The sequence below is a fragment of the Pteropus alecto genome, unplaced genomic scaffold (assembly GCF_000325575.1).
Source record: "Pteropus alecto unplaced genomic scaffold, ASM32557v1 scaffold79, whole genome shotgun sequence".
Lineage (NCBI taxonomy): Eukaryota > Metazoa > Chordata > Mammalia > Chiroptera > Pteropodidae > Pteropus > Pteropus alecto.
In genome coordinates this window covers 18,816,494-18,832,116 of record NW_006494612.1, presented here as the reverse complement: position 1 = coordinate 18,832,116, position 15,623 = coordinate 18,816,494, and the positions used below count along the sequence as shown (strand labels likewise).

The 15,623-nt window shown below is 38.2% G+C and overlaps 1 non-coding gene and 1 pseudogene across 1 annotated transcript; both read left to right on the top strand.

Annotated features, from left to right (window-relative positions):
• The first annotated feature begins 2,929 nt into the window (after positions 1-2,929).
• On the top strand, positions 2,930-3,036 carry LOC112474413. Its single transcript, XR_003044356.1, has one exon. It is a non-coding gene; the product is annotated as a U6 spliceosomal RNA (small nuclear RNA).
• Positions 3,037-12,095: 9,059 nt separating this feature from the next.
• LOC102887142 lies at positions 12,096-13,399 on the top strand (annotated as a pseudogene).
• Positions 13,400-15,623: the final 2,224 nt, after the last annotated feature.

Sequence of the window (15,623 nt, the reverse complement as noted above, 5' to 3'; positions counted from 1 at the left end):
AAAAAAAAGGCAGGTAACAAAAATAATTGTATGCAACTACCTCTTTTTACCACCAATTCAAAACTTCACTTTTAAAGGCCAAGTGACTGTTGTATTTGTTATTTAATAAACTTGTCATTTCTAACAATAACTGCAAATTTTATAACAGTTAGGCCATTTGTTTTTCCTAGGAAACTTGCCATAATGGAATTACCTTTCAAATTGCATACTGTTATTATTCAATAGTACTAAAACACTCATACTGTGAGCATTAATTTGCACAAACTACCATTGCACTTGCCACTGATGAAAATACAAATAACAAATTACACATTTTAAACTACATTTGAATTTGAAAATATGTCCAGTATCATTCATTATCCTGAATCGAAGAAACTGCCTGTGGTAACTGGGTGAAAATATGATTGTTTACATCTCATATGTTTTCCAACAAGACAATTTCATGTGTGAAAAAAATCTAATTATTTATGAGGACTAATTTTTTGTGAACCATCCTCCCAAAAACTAATTTAATAAAAAGCCAATATGGTAAATTGTGGCTCTCCCATAAAATTTAGGATTTATGTGTGTAAAACAACACTGATTCTGTGTCGGATACTGGAAATATTGATAGAGATTAAGCCTCCAGAACAAGCATTGTCTAGTAGAGTGATAGATGTCTCCTCCAATTACAATCTAATATTATGAGTTATAATGGGGCTACAAGATGCAATGAGAGGTGTATTAGTTAGGATGACACTAGTGACTACAATGGATAAAATCTCTAATTTCAGCGATTTAACATCATGAAAGTTTGTTTCTCACTTTTAACAATGGTCCGTGCAGGAGTTGCTGGTTGGGCAGTCCTCCAAGCAATGACTCTGGGACCTGGGTTTCCTTTTTCCAATACTCTAATGCACCTAATAACCTTTCAATCAATGACTATCCACATATACAATGGTGGCCTTATAAGATTTTAATGGAGCTGAAAAAGTTCTATTGCCCAGTGACGTAGTAGTAGCTATCGCAATGTCAAAAGTACACATTACTGTTTTGTGCCATCTCAGTCCTTGGATAGTGATGCTATCCTCTAGAAATGCCTGGAGGCTCTCACCTCCGCCTGGTGTGCTTCCCACGGACCCCTTCCTTTTCTAAACTAATGTTACTATAGGAGGACACCCTTGTGGTTCTTATTATGATTGCAAGATGCCCTTCAGTGATAACCACCAGGAAACTTTGAAGAAAAAAATGTTTTCTACTTACAAGCCCTGAAGAGTGCAAAGAACGCTGGAGGGCACATAACTAGATCACTTGTAGGGAGGGGAAAGGAGAGAAGAGAGAGAGAGGAAGACAGAGGAAGAAGGGAGAAAGAGAGGGGAAGAGAGAATGAGTATGTGTGTTCCTAGCACCCATGCGCAAGTGTGCGAGCCTGAGGCTCTGCTTTTATTGGGAAGGAGGGTGGGGGCCTAGGCTTTCCCTCCAGCTCACTCTTTATTGGTGATTTTAAAATGTAAGAGCGGGAATTTCAAGCACAGGAAGAAAGAAAAAGTAGCCCAGATGATCAGTTATCTAAATCAACCAGGATCTCTAAAACAAAGGAGTATCAGTAGGAGAGCAGTATGGCTCTTTATCTAGTCGTAGGCCTGACAACTCCTTTATTCTTGATAGCCTTCATTAAAGCAGATGCCTCATTGAAATAGATGCCAGTTTTAAAATGGATACCTCAGCAATTGAAGCTTAAGTGAGGCACTTGTGTTACAAAAAAGAAATTACCAGGGCTTACACAAACTTATTCAGGTGTTTGTGGTGATGCTGGTGTAAACAAATCTATTGCACTGCTGGTCATATAAAAATATAGCACGCACAATTATAGTAGTAGTCTATACCATCTAGGTTTGTGTAAACGAACTCTATGATGTTAACATAACAACAAAATCACTTACCGACTCTTTTCTCAGAATGTGTCCCCATGGTTAAGCAGCACATGACTGCAGTTCCATCTCAACACATAGCTCCTGAGCGCTCATTGGCAGGTTTTGTAAACCAGCCATCTGAAAGTGAAAAACAGTATGAAGGGGGGTGACAACAGGAAGAAATAATGGCCACGCCTAAGAGTATAAAGTTTGGTTCCACTCGCATTCTATGGTGATGACAAACAACAAGAGAGGCTGAGAAATGTTTTGTTGAGTGCCAGAAAGAAAAATAAGTGTGCTTGGTATTCTGGAGCATGATCTGCGCACAGTAGAGGAATAAAAGTGAATTTCACAGGGGCGTTAATTCTTCTACTAACATTTTAGAGACATGATCCACTTTCTAGGTGGGCAATGCATTGTGAAGAGCACTCCAGGGAGAAGTAATAGCTTGTGCACAAGAAAACATGGACTAGACTTGGCTATTGGTAGAAGAGTAGATTGCACAGTGTGACTGGAATATAGGATGCAAGGGTAGTAGGGCATGAAACTGGAAAACCAGGAATCAGATCATTTAGTACATTGCCACAAAACTCACTAAATATTTTAAATAAGTTTTATACACTTTTAGGTGTTGAAATGGAGAAAAACATAAAGAACAATCCTCAACCTTGTAGAGCTTTCCAAATCAGTGGGGATCACATAAAAGAGAAACATGATTAAGTAAAAAGATAGACACCAGACTTAAGAGAAGAATCATCTGTAGAGCTTTGTGTATGATTGGGTGAGAGGTGGCAGGAAATATCAGAGGAATAGACTGGTGGTGAAAGAGAGAAATATAAAAGGACTTCCAGACTTCTCATTTGGGAGACTGGGTAACTCAGAGAGAGAATATAAAAATAAATATATGTTAGAGGATGGGTAGAATCAATTAATGAAATTAATTTTAAACATTTTGAGCTCCAGGAACTTATGGGACATTTATGTCACAACTAGCAAGTCTCAAAACTCACATATCTAGATGTGGTTAAAATTTCATTCTGCTTGTTTCAGCAGCACATATACTATAATTGTAACGACACACAGAAGATTAGCATGGGCCCTGCGCAAAGATGACACACAAATTCACGAAGTATTCTATATTTAAAAAAAAAAAAAAATTGTTCACTCTCAAATGGTTAGATTCAGACTCCATCAGTTGTTTCTGTCTCTTTGCTCTATTTTCAGCATCTCTTGAACTCCTTCCCAGTTGGTCAATAAACACTTTTTTATTGTATAATGAAAAAGTAACCATCCCATAAACTTCGTGTGGCTATCACTCCATTAAACAAACGACTTAAAAAAGAAAAGAAAAAAAGAAAAAGACTCCCTTACTTTCTCTGTCCATTATAGATTTCTGTCTAATCACAAGAATGAAACTACTTGTATTATTGTATGCCATCGGTGATTTTCTAATTGACAAAACTAACAAATTGCTTTCACTCAGCCTACCAGGTGTCATTGAGAATGTAGCATTGTTTGACCATCTCCCTCTAATTAATACTATCTGCCATTTTGCGTGTGATGACAATGCTCCCTCTTGGTATTCTTACTAACTGATCCTCTCATTTTTCTCGAATGACTCCTCTAACTTGTCCCACTTCCATAATTGGCTTCTTTTCCTTCTTCTAGTATCAACCTCACTTATATCACTGTCCCTATTGACTTCAATCAAGGTTCTCATCCAAATGCCTCAGAGAGCAGGGAGGTGGCCCAAATGAATGGGAAATATATTTTAATTTTTATATTGGTGTGAATATGAATCATCATAGATTACCAAGCATTGTTAATAGTCAGTGCCTCTGTTGAAACAATTCTATATGTGTAGCTTATAGCAGCGGTCCCCAACCTTTTTTCACAACAAGAACAGCTGTTCCTGTGAGAATCCAACACCTGATTATCTGAAATGGAGCTGAGGTAGTAATGCTAGCACTAGAGAGAGGCTGAAAATACAGATGAAACTTTGCTAGCTTGCCTGTCACTCACTTCTTGCTGTGCGGCCTGGTTCCTAACAGGTACTGGTACCAGTACCGGTCTGTGGCCTGGGGGTTTGGGGACCCCTGGCTTATAGTATATCGCAAATCAGATGATCATTGCCATCCAGAATATTTCCTTGTATGGAACTTCTTGAGGAGTGAGGGGCAATTGCAAATCCTTACTAATAACTTGAGAACACCTTAAATTCTTCAACTAACTTTATTATATACCTATTTTAATATATAAGACAAAAGGGGCATGAGCAAACAATTCACAAAGGGGAAAATTTCTCAACCTCTCGTAATATAAATGCAAAATAAGGCAAGTTGTCATTTTCTAGCTATGAAATATTTGAAAATGTATAACAATTCTAGTGCTGATCACAAAATATTTTCTAACCCTCTTTCTTATTAGTCTATGGTAGATTTGCATTTCCTAGGCAATTCATGATTGGATGAAGCCATGTCACTAGTTATGGCTAATGGGATTATGAACGTAAGTGATATTTTTCACTTCTGGGCCAGAATGTTTCGTTGTTAATGTAAGGTCCTCCAGGGTGAGATTCCAGAGAGAGGATGACACAGAGCAGATCGCCTACCTAGCCCACAAAAGATATGTGATTGAGCATATAAGTTGTTGTAAGTCACTGAGACTGAAATAGCCTATTATGACTGAAATAAAATGTAAAAAGTATAGCAGCCTATTTTGGCAAGGTGTATTAAAAGTGCACGCTTTATATACTACTAGTGGCAAGTAAAATTGGGGAAACTTTTTAGAGTGTACTTTTGCAAGTCGTCCTAAAAGATCATTAAATTATTCATTTTTCTCTAATATATCCTAACATAAAAAAGGAAAAGGAGAAAAAGAAGTGATAAGAAAAGTTTTATTGTCTAGAAAGTTCAGAGCCAAATTAATTTTACTAAAGTTCCAGTGTATTGTAAGTTAAGAGTATCCACTCTGAGTTCAGACCATGCATTAGTTAGGATTCTCCAGAGAAATGAAATCAATAGGATATATAGAGACTTTTATTTAGGACTTTATTATAGGAATTGGCTCATGTGGTTTTGGAGTCCAAGAAGTCGTACAGTCTGCTATCTGCAAGCTGGAGAACCAGGAAAGCTGCTGGTATAATTCAGGACAAATTCAAAAGCCTGAGAATCATGGGGCCAATGGTAAAAATCCAGACTTGAGTTCGAAAGCCCGGGAATCAGGAGTGCTGATGTCTGAGGGCAGGGGAAGATGGCTGTCTCAGCTCAAGCCAAGAGCAAATTTACTCTTCCTCCATCTCTTTGTTCTATTTAGGTGCTCAACACATTGGATGAGTTTCAACATTATTGGTGAGAGTGATCTTTACTCAGTCTACGATTCAAAAGTTAATCTCTTCTTGAGATACCTCCACAGACATACTCAGACCAGGGGTCCTCAACACCCCCGGCTGCGGACTGTTACTACTTAATGGTCTGTTAGGAACCGGGCCGCACAGCAGGAGGTGAGTGGTGGGCCAGTGAATGAAGCTTCATCTGTATCTGTAACTGCTCCCCAGTGTTAGCATCACTGCCTCAGCTCCATCTCATCAGGCATTAGATTCTCATAGGAGCACACTGGTCCCTGGTGCCAAAAAGGTTGGGGACCGCTGCCTTAGACAATTCAAGTTGACCCATAAAATCTTCCCCTTGTGAATTAATTTTTCAAAGAAATTAAAGTTCGTACTTAATCCTCTACAATTACTGCTGAGTCCTGGCAGAGCCTCTCACTCAGATACTAGGATGGGTTTCGAGCTTCTTCAGCAGCTGTGGCCTGGTGCTTTTTATTACCGAAATGCATGTGGTCTCTCATTCGCATTGGTAAGTCCAAAGAGTTAATAGATGATCACACAGGGTAAACTAGGCATGCACCTTTTAACAGTTTGAACTGTTTGTTAAGTTGATCTCTTTTCTTCTCTACCTCATCTAGGGCTCTCATCATTTACAAGCTTTCAGTGACCAATTTCATTTTCATTTTCTTGATCCCTCAATTACAATCATTCTTTCTCCCTCTCTCTCTCTTCCCAGAAGGCCAGACCATTTGTTTTTCAAACATGCACTTTAGATCTCTGGGTTAAGTCTAAGAAGTCAATGAATTCTTTATGTTTAAATTATCCATAGTTTACCCTCACCATCCTAGAATGGATAATCCCACCAAAATAATAAATTCTGTCCTGAGTGCAATCTTCTGCCTGGTTTACCTTTAATATGGTTCAATTTGTGCCTTCCATTCAAGTCCTAATTTTCTCATTTTTTCAGCATGTTCCCTCAGAACACAGTACTCTTCATACTGACCATCCACCAGTAGTAACTTTGTCACCTCTGAACTCATTCTGCAATTCTTTGAAGAGTTTATGCTGCTCTTCCCCTTTTAAGTCTGTTCAGATATTGTGTAACCATTTGGTGCAACTTCCCTATCTTTAAGGTCTGGCTTAACACCTGCTTCTCCTATATGTATAATTGGAGTATAAGGTAAGAAAATAGATTCCAAGACCTTTTCTGTCTGGAGCCTGGGAATTAAGACAAATGGCATTAGTCATGCAGGCCAGTCCCAAATCTGTTTAAACTTCCATCTGCCTTCACTCCTTTATCAGAAGTCTAATTGAAATCAAGATGGGATTCTCAATCGCATATCAAAGGTAGTGAAAGTTTGTAAATTCACCAGTTTGAGCCTTGGGACATTTCATTAGGTTAACAGATGATATGCAACACGGTGAGAAATATAGTAGATAAAAATAGGATTGGCAATGAAAAGAGTTTTGTATTGTGTTATATTTTTTATTTGATTCTGTTAGAGCCAGTCTGTTTGCAAAACCCAAAAGCTTTAAACTTTAAGAATCTCTGTGATTTACTACAGTAGTTTAAATTAAGTTTTTTTTAGATGTGTGTGTATATATATGTAATGAATCTACTACCTGATTTTAATAAATTGAAACAATTTATATATGTCAGGTAGGAAGTTCATCATATTAATATATTAATATGTGTATTTTTAATGTTGGAAACATTTCATTATAAAAACAATAAGGTATTTTTAAAAAATTCCAAACTTAGGCTTGGCCAAGCCCAATGATGTTAGGTTTTAAAGAGCTAATTCCCTCCCCAATTCAAAAACAACTGAGAAATAGACACAGAAATCAGATACAAATTATAATGTCATATTTATCATTTGTGAAACAGCTTGAAGAATGTGGTTTTTGATCTTGAGTCAACTACCCAGCAAACCCTGACTGCTGGAATCGACTCACTCTGCCAGACGCTGGCGTGGGAGGCACCTGTGGAGGTGGAACTCTTCCATATAACAGAGGGGAAGCCTGAGCAAACCCTCTCTGCAGGCAGACAGATCTGAAAATACCATCACAGTTGCTAAAGTGAGTTGGAAGGGGTATAAGAGAGCTTCCTGGGGTGCTTGAAATGTTCCATTTCTTAATCTGTAGTGATTTCGTAAGTTTATAAATATGTAAACATCTATCAAGCTGTACACGTAAGGTTTGTGCATTTCTCCATATCTATGGCTCTTTTTGGCTACTGTAACAAAAATACCACAGACTGGGTAGCTTAAAAAACTGAAATTTATTTTCTTTAGACTTCTGGAAGCTGGAAGTTCAAAATCAAGGTGCCACCAATGTTCTACAGAGGCTTTTGTCCTTGGCTTGCAGACGGCTGTCTTCCCTCTCTATCCTCACATGGCCTTTTCTCTGTGCATGCCCATCTCTGGCGTCTTTTAATCTTCTTATAAGGATACTGGTCATATTGGAATGAGGCCCCACCCTTATGACATTGGGGGGTTAAGGCTTCATCATATAAGTTTTGAGGGTACATGATTCAGTTTGCAGCACCACATATATAGTATATTTCAATAACACAGTTTTAAAAAGAGAGAGAAGAAGCAAATGTCCATAAATGGGAGCACTTTAATATAAACAAAGAGGTTAAATTCACTGTATAAGGTTAAGATATTCTATCTTTTCTAAGAGAAAACTTAACAAGGAAAAAAATACTAAAGAACTGGAATCCTATGGTAAAGAACAGAGATGGATTATGCAGGGTTGCTGCAAGTGGGAATCTGGAAGCCAAGACCAACTTTTCCTGATTTACAAGTAGAAATTAGTTTGGGCAAGACCAAACTCCCTTACTCAGGGACAAACTGGTGTACCAAGGTGGGGCCTGTCAGCCGTCCAGATGGTAGGCAATTGGGGATTAATAGAGGGGAGAGAGAAAGAGATAAATGAAGGGGAGGGTGGTGCAGAGGAGAGGAGAGAGAAAAAATGGAGAGAGGAAGAAAAGAGAGAGAGGGAGATAGGAATCGGGGAGAGAATAAATAAACATGACTCCCCAAGAGTCAGATATGTGGCTTAATGTTCAAGTAAATGAACCCTGGAGGCCAACTGCCTGGGTTTATGTCCCAGCTCAGTTACCTAAGAGCTATGTGAACATGGGGAAGTCACTAATTGCTCCTTGCCTCAGTTTCATAATCTGTCAAATGAAGTAAAAAATACTACCTACCACATATGACAATTAATAGAATAAAATGAGCTAATGCATGTATAGCTTGGGATATGTTTCAACATGCACCATATGAACATCTACTATTATTATCATTCACGTTAAAGACTTTCATCTGGGATCCAAAGTATAAACAAGAAGTGAGGACCTGTCTCAGAAGATCCAGTGCGCATGCACAGCTTGGAAAATAGTCTGTTCCCTTTTTCAGTTCCATGCTTGCTTCTCCGGCTGGGCCTAGATTTATATAATTACTTCCAGCTCTGAACATAGCAAGCCTAGACAGATTGCTCTGTTTAGCTGTGCTGAGGTGGCTAGGATGTTCTCAGGTGATTTTATTTAAGCCTGATATCTCCCAGCATAGACCTAATTTCCCCATCTAGGAAATGTTGATATCCTGCCTTGCTATGATAAGGCTAAGTAAGAAGTCTGCAGTTCTCAAAAGCAATTCTTCTACATGGGTTATCTTGCTTGCCTTTCATATTGAAACAGCCAAAAAAAAAAAAAATCTAGCAAAGACCATTATAGTTCTCCCAACCTCACTGTGCTACAGGATGATAGATCACATTAACCCGAAGAGGATCCCTTTGGAAATGTGAGCATGTAGTTGTTTTGCTTATTTTCTACAAGGGCACCTTTTTTTTTTAACCAGTACATATCTCCAGAGACCACAAGACCACGCAGTGACTGGGAACTGAAAAACCACAGGTAGTGTTTACTGTGTGTGTTTATCAAAAGGTGTTAACAGCTAATTGCATAGCATCACCCACTTAAACATATCTCAAATGGTATTATTACCATGAGTCTAAGCAACATTTTCTTGGCATAGATTTTTAATAGCTTTTAAAAAGAATATGATCCTATAGGAGATGCCAAATTTGTGGCTTCATCCATTGCAATTCAGATGGCAAATAGGATGTAGTTCAGCAGTTATGGGGGTTGCAGTGAATCAGCTATGGAGACAAATGTTTCCATGGTGACCTTCCCCATTCATTCCATGTGAGGCCTCCGTATACCCATGAGGATTAATGACATGGCATTAACACTGATAATCATAATGAAGAGAGCTGTCTGAGAGTGGGGCAACCCTACCCTGACATGTGTGAGGAAGTAGGATGGAGGAATTTAGCCAATATGTAGAGGAAGAAAATATTGAACCACAGAGAAAGGAAATCTATTTCTTTTTTATAAAATAGTTTTCCTGCCAGAATAGCCCCTGCTGCTGACAGACTTCTATAGTCTCCCTTCTGAGAATTCTCAGTGTTACAGCAAAGTGGGGAGAGAAATAAATAACCCAAAGAAGGAGTTCACTAAAGGTCAAAAGAACCAGGATGAGAGAATATGAAAGAGGCGTAGACTTAAACTTCATTCAGTTGTCGTATTTCATTTGTTTGTTTGGTTGTTTTTAAGTAGTTTAAAATGTTCCTTAGGAAGTTCTTCTAGGAAAAGTCTTTTTTACTGAGAGACTTACCTTCTTTATAGCTTCATGGCACCACATTTTTTCCTTCCAGGGAACAAAATTCTTTTCACATTGTGCTAATAGTAACACTTTATTTCAATGTACAGAGACATGGGGCATTTTACAGATAAAATGAAACATTAGGCACCTAGACTCTAACTAAGATGCCAGCCTGGGTAAAATTATAAGCACAAAGAGAGATTGTGCTTTCCCAGAGCAAGATGTGATATTCGCAGGCTCCCAGAGGACTGAGCTTTGTGATTTAGTTCGTTGTTTGCATGGTTATCTCTTTTATTACATTTCAAGATTCCGTAGAACAGAAACTTCACCTTATTCTTCTTTAGCTTTGCCACCTCCACTTCTAACACACACACACACACACACACACACACACACACACACACACAATTATACACAGATACAGGTACACAAAAATATACCTGCACACACATACACACGTTAATCTAGCATCCTTCTTTATACACCACATACTGCATAGCTACACATCTGTTAAATGACTGGATTTGATCAACATTGTAAAGCCTTGGATGCTTCAATTAAGCACTTCGTATATGAAGTTCGGAAACCCATAGAGACAAACTATAATGGTTTTTAAAACTATGTAACATTGTTTTGCTTTTTTAAATGTTTAGACGAGTGAATTTGACACAAATACAATAAAGCCTGACAGGCAGTAAATGAAAAACATGCATGAAAAAAATCAAGAGGCTCTAACACCAGCTGGACTGGTTAGATTGATTAAATGATGTCTGCAGAATGCTGATTGCTGGACTTACTGTGACATTTATTAATCCATCAAATATTTATTGAGCACCTACTTTAAGAGCTATTTGTTCTGTGCCAAGCACTATCCTAAATGCTTTGTGCATATTAATTTACTTAATCTTCCCTAAGAGGTAAACACTCTTATTAAAATACCTATTTTCAGGCAAGTAAACTGAAATACAAATAATTTAAGTAACTTACCTAAATCCACACAGATAGTCGAGGTGAAGTCCTAAATTGAACCAAGCAGTCTGGCTCCAGATTGCAAGCTCTTAACTACTTTATGATACTGCCAATCCCTGGGCTAGAAACCTGGGAATAAAGCGATAATCAGGAGATACATACATTTTCTTTGTTTTCATAAAGCTTAGAGTTTTGAAGAGATGACATGCTATAATTACAACCAATTACAACTACAAATGGCAAGTGCTATAAAAGCCAAGGAAGAACTTTTGGGGACAGGGTAATGTAAGTCGTCTTAACCTAAGGATTATGCATCTCTTTATAATGAGGAAAAGATAGAGATAATAAAAGAGCTGAATGTCATTTTCTTAGTGACCTTGTTTCAAGATGGTCTTTGGTGATGAGGTATAAATGATTCAGCCAGAGGTGTCATATTCAGGAGAGAAGCTTCCCAAATGCTTCATAAGGTCAGCTAATGAACTTTGTGTCAGGTGTGTCACAGGAAAGAAAGATACCATCTGAAAGACAGAGACTATCACACTATGTGAAATCTGTTGACAGAAACTGTTGGGAAGGACACTATTTCCATAAGGCCAGAAGTCTAGATGCAGACATTATAGGAAACAGCACAGTCAATAAAGGATACTGATGTGTTTAGCTAGAGTTAGAGAGAATGCTGTAGACATGAGAAACTGGGGAGCCAGGAATCTACTAAAGTCCCCCTAAATGCCAATCTAAATCTTGACAATTCATTGCACATTTTTTCTTACTTATTGCCATAATAGTTAATACACATTGAGCACTTTATGTACCAAGCAAGCTCTACAGTAAGACTAAAAAAAAAAAGTTTTATTATTGTCATCCTGATCAAAGTTATGACATCTATGTTTAAAGGCAAGTTATGCATGACCTGAATTATTGCACTTTTATATTTTATTACAATTACATTACAGCATGTCTATTAGTCTATTTTGTATTACAGCTATGACTTTTAAATATCAGGAAAAGGAATTCTAACATTCTTTATAAAATATGACAATGCTCAGGTAAATATATTTCAATATCTAGGCACATTACTTAACTATACTATTTCTTCTTAAAAGTTCGTTTTGAATACACTTCTGGCAGTGGCAGCTCAGGCAGTGAATCAAGATGGGTCAAAAGTCAAAGTGGTGGTCATGATCCTGGAAGTGATAAGAAGGATGATGAAGATAAGAAATGTGAACTTCCTGTACCAACTAGAGTGGGGAGAGAAAAAAGAAAAAAACAAAGGGATCAGATGCTGCCAGCAAACTGCCACTGGTGACACCTCACACTCAGTGCCAGTTAAAATTATTGAAATTAGAGAGAATTAAAGACTATCTTCCCATGGAGCAAGAATTCATTAGAAATAAAGAACAAATAAAGCCTTTAGAAGAAAAGCAAGAGGAGGAAAGATCAAAGGCGGGTCATCTGAAGGGGACCCCAGTGTCGGTAGGAACCTTGGAAGAGACCATTGATGACAGTTACGCCATTCTGTCTACATCTGTGGGCTCAGAACATCACATCAGCATCCTTTTGTCTGTAGACAAGGATTTGCTGGAACCCGGCTGCTCAGTCTTGCTCATCCACAAGGTGCATGCTGTGACAGGGGTGCTGATGGATGACACAGATCCCTTGGTCACAATGATGAAGGTGGAAAAGTCCCCAGAGAAAGACCTATGCTGACATTAGGAGGTTGGACAACCAAATCCAGAAAATTAAGGAATCTGTGGAGCTTCCTCTCAGTTATACTGAATATTATGAAGAGATGACCCCCAAGGGGGTCATTCTCTATGGTCCACCTGGCACAGGCAAACCTTACTAGCCAAAGCAGTAGCAAACCAAACCTCAGCCACTTACTTGAGAATAGTTAGCTCTGCACTTATTTAGAAGTACCTGGGCAATGGGCCCAAACTCATTTGGGAATTGTTTCAAGTTGCTGTAGAACAGGCACCATCGATCATGTTTTTCTGAAAAAATTGATACCATTGAGACAAAAATATATGATTCATATTCTGGTGGTGAGAGAGAAATTCAGCAAATGGCGTTGGAACCGTTGAACCAGTTGGATGAATTTGATTCAAAAGGAGACATGAATGTTATCACAGCCACAAACCGAATAGAAACTTTGACTCCAGCTCTTACCAGACCTGGCCGCCTTGATAGGAAGATCGAGTTCCCCCTGCCTGACGAAAAGACCAAGAAGTGCACCTTTCAGATCTACACAAGCAGAATGACGCTGGTTGATTACATGACACTGGACGACTTGATCATGGCTAGAGACGAATGACATCCCTAGTGCTGACATCAAGGCAATCTGTACAGAAGCTGCTCTGATGGCCTTAAGAGAACGTAGAATGAAAGTAACAAATAAAGGCTTCAAAAAATGTAAAGAAAATGTTCTTTATAAAAAAATGAGAAGCCACCCCAGAGGGGAGGGCTCTATCTCTAGCGAACCACAGTTGCCTTCAAGGAAATGTCTGGATGTCCAGCCGCTAGGAGGAGCGAGGTTGGGGTAGTTGCCCAGAACCCATGTTCCAGTTGATCTTTATTAGCAAAATATCTTGTGTACTGTGTACCTTTCTGAGCATGATATATAGAGTAACCACTGTGAAGTGTTCTCTTCCCGATATAGCACGCTCTTTCTCAAGGAAAAAAAAAAAAAGAAAAAGGTAGGTTCAGCATAAGGTTGTTTCACTCAAATTATGTACTTATCTCTTTGAAAATCTGTACCTGAATAAAATTTCAAGGAGAGTCCTCAAAATCTAATCAGTTCACTAATATTGTGGAACAGAAAATGACTTCCTTATTTTAACAATGGGAAGTATTTTTATGACCTGTAGGACCTTGGATGGTATTTTGAGAATTATAGAAGCAAGAGTTCCCTTCCCCGTTTACAAACCACTGACTACAAGCTATTGCCCTTGGTCTTAGTGCTTCTGGCTGGCTTATTAAGGATTTGATGCATTGCCTTTTATCCTTTTGCCTCCTGTCACTGCCTTCACTTTCCTGTCCTTTTCGTGGTATCTACTTGGTTCTGGAATCTCTTTTTGGTTGCTTTTTCTCCTTTGTACAAAATGTTGTCTTGTCTTTTCAGCATTTCAAAAGACTTCCCCAGTGACTTGAATTTGAAGGAAGCTGCAGGGTCATAGCTCAGTGGAAAGCTTAGAATGACAGTGAAATCCCTAAACAGGGACTACTCTTTCTGAATAGGGAAACCTAAAAATAAAAGCTGTCTGCAGCTGAGACTGTATGCCAAGACAACCATCACTGAAATGCAGAGGAAATCAAAAACAAATAAAAAAAAAAACCCACCTTGCTAAAAAATGACTAAGGTATTAACCTGGTGCCAAGGTAGAAACCTGGAAAAAGCCAACCTCATAGTAGGTGGTTTATCACCCACAGATAGTCTGATGTGGTAGAAGTTTGATCAACCATCACTGAAATGCAGAGGAAATCAAAAACAAATTAAAAAAAAAAAAACCCACCTTGCTAAAAAAATGACTAAGGTGTTAACCTGGTGCCAAGGTAGAAACCTGGAAAAAGCCAACCTCATAGTAGGTGGTTTATCACCCACAGATAGTCTGATGTGGTAGAAGTTTGATTCATCCAAGAAATGTCATCCCCAAGAATGAAAGATACAGTAAAGAAGCTCCACATCAACCTAACTTCCTGAAAACAACTGGAGAGCTTTATGTTCCCTAGGCCGCTATCTTTGCTTTTCTTCCTTCTACACAAAGAGACCTGATTACCTTTCGGTGGTCTTTTTTGCCAGTACTTCTTTTGACTGGCAATTCTTTTGAATAGGCTGTCCCAATTCGGAGTCTCCCCTCCCCCGCCCCATTCTTCTTAGCCTTTTTTAAATTTTCTCAACTATGAGACACAAATATAATTTCAAGTCTCTACCAAGCTTTGCAATCCTTTTTATTCTACATGTCCTATTTTTTTTTTTTTTAAAGAAAATCGGGGCTCTCTGTAGCACACAAGACTATAAATTATTTCTATCTACATGGGATATTATGTAGTTTCTTTCTACCAACATAGTTGAAAAAACATACCTTCTAGTGCTTTTTATTTGATTACCCACTCTTCTGGCTTTCCCTCAGATTATAGCACCATGCTTATTTCTCTTAATTTAGCAGGAAAAAAAAACCCTCTAAAACCTGTGTTTCTATCTACCTTTTCTGCTTTCTCATTCCTTTTATTAAGAATAACCTGCACTCACTATCTTTACTTTCTCATTCACATCCTTATATTTGATTCATTTTAAATCATTAACACCATCGTTAAAGTAATGCACGTACCTTTTTTAAAATAAAAAAAAAATAGTAACTTCCAGTTATACCACTGCTCACCTCCCAGTTTAGCTACTCTTTAACTCTTTAGGCCACCTGAACATCACCATTTTAATATTTCTCTTAACCAACAGATGGATTTTGTTTTCATTCCCTCCTTCTGAAAAGTAGATTCTTCAGTCTGATAGAGAAGCTAAGCTTTCTGAGTTCCTGTGTATCTGATAATTAAATTTTATATAGAACAGGCTTCAGAATATTGAAGGCTTATTCCACTGTCTCTAGTATCTAAGGTTACTATAGAGAAGTCCAATGTGTTCATTTGTATGGTCAATTTTATATTTAGCCACATATTTGCCAAGCATAGGTGAAAGGAGCCATGCCTGGCTCCCATACTCTCAGAATTCTATAGTTCACTCTTATTATTTCATGAAGGAAAGCAAAATTTCTC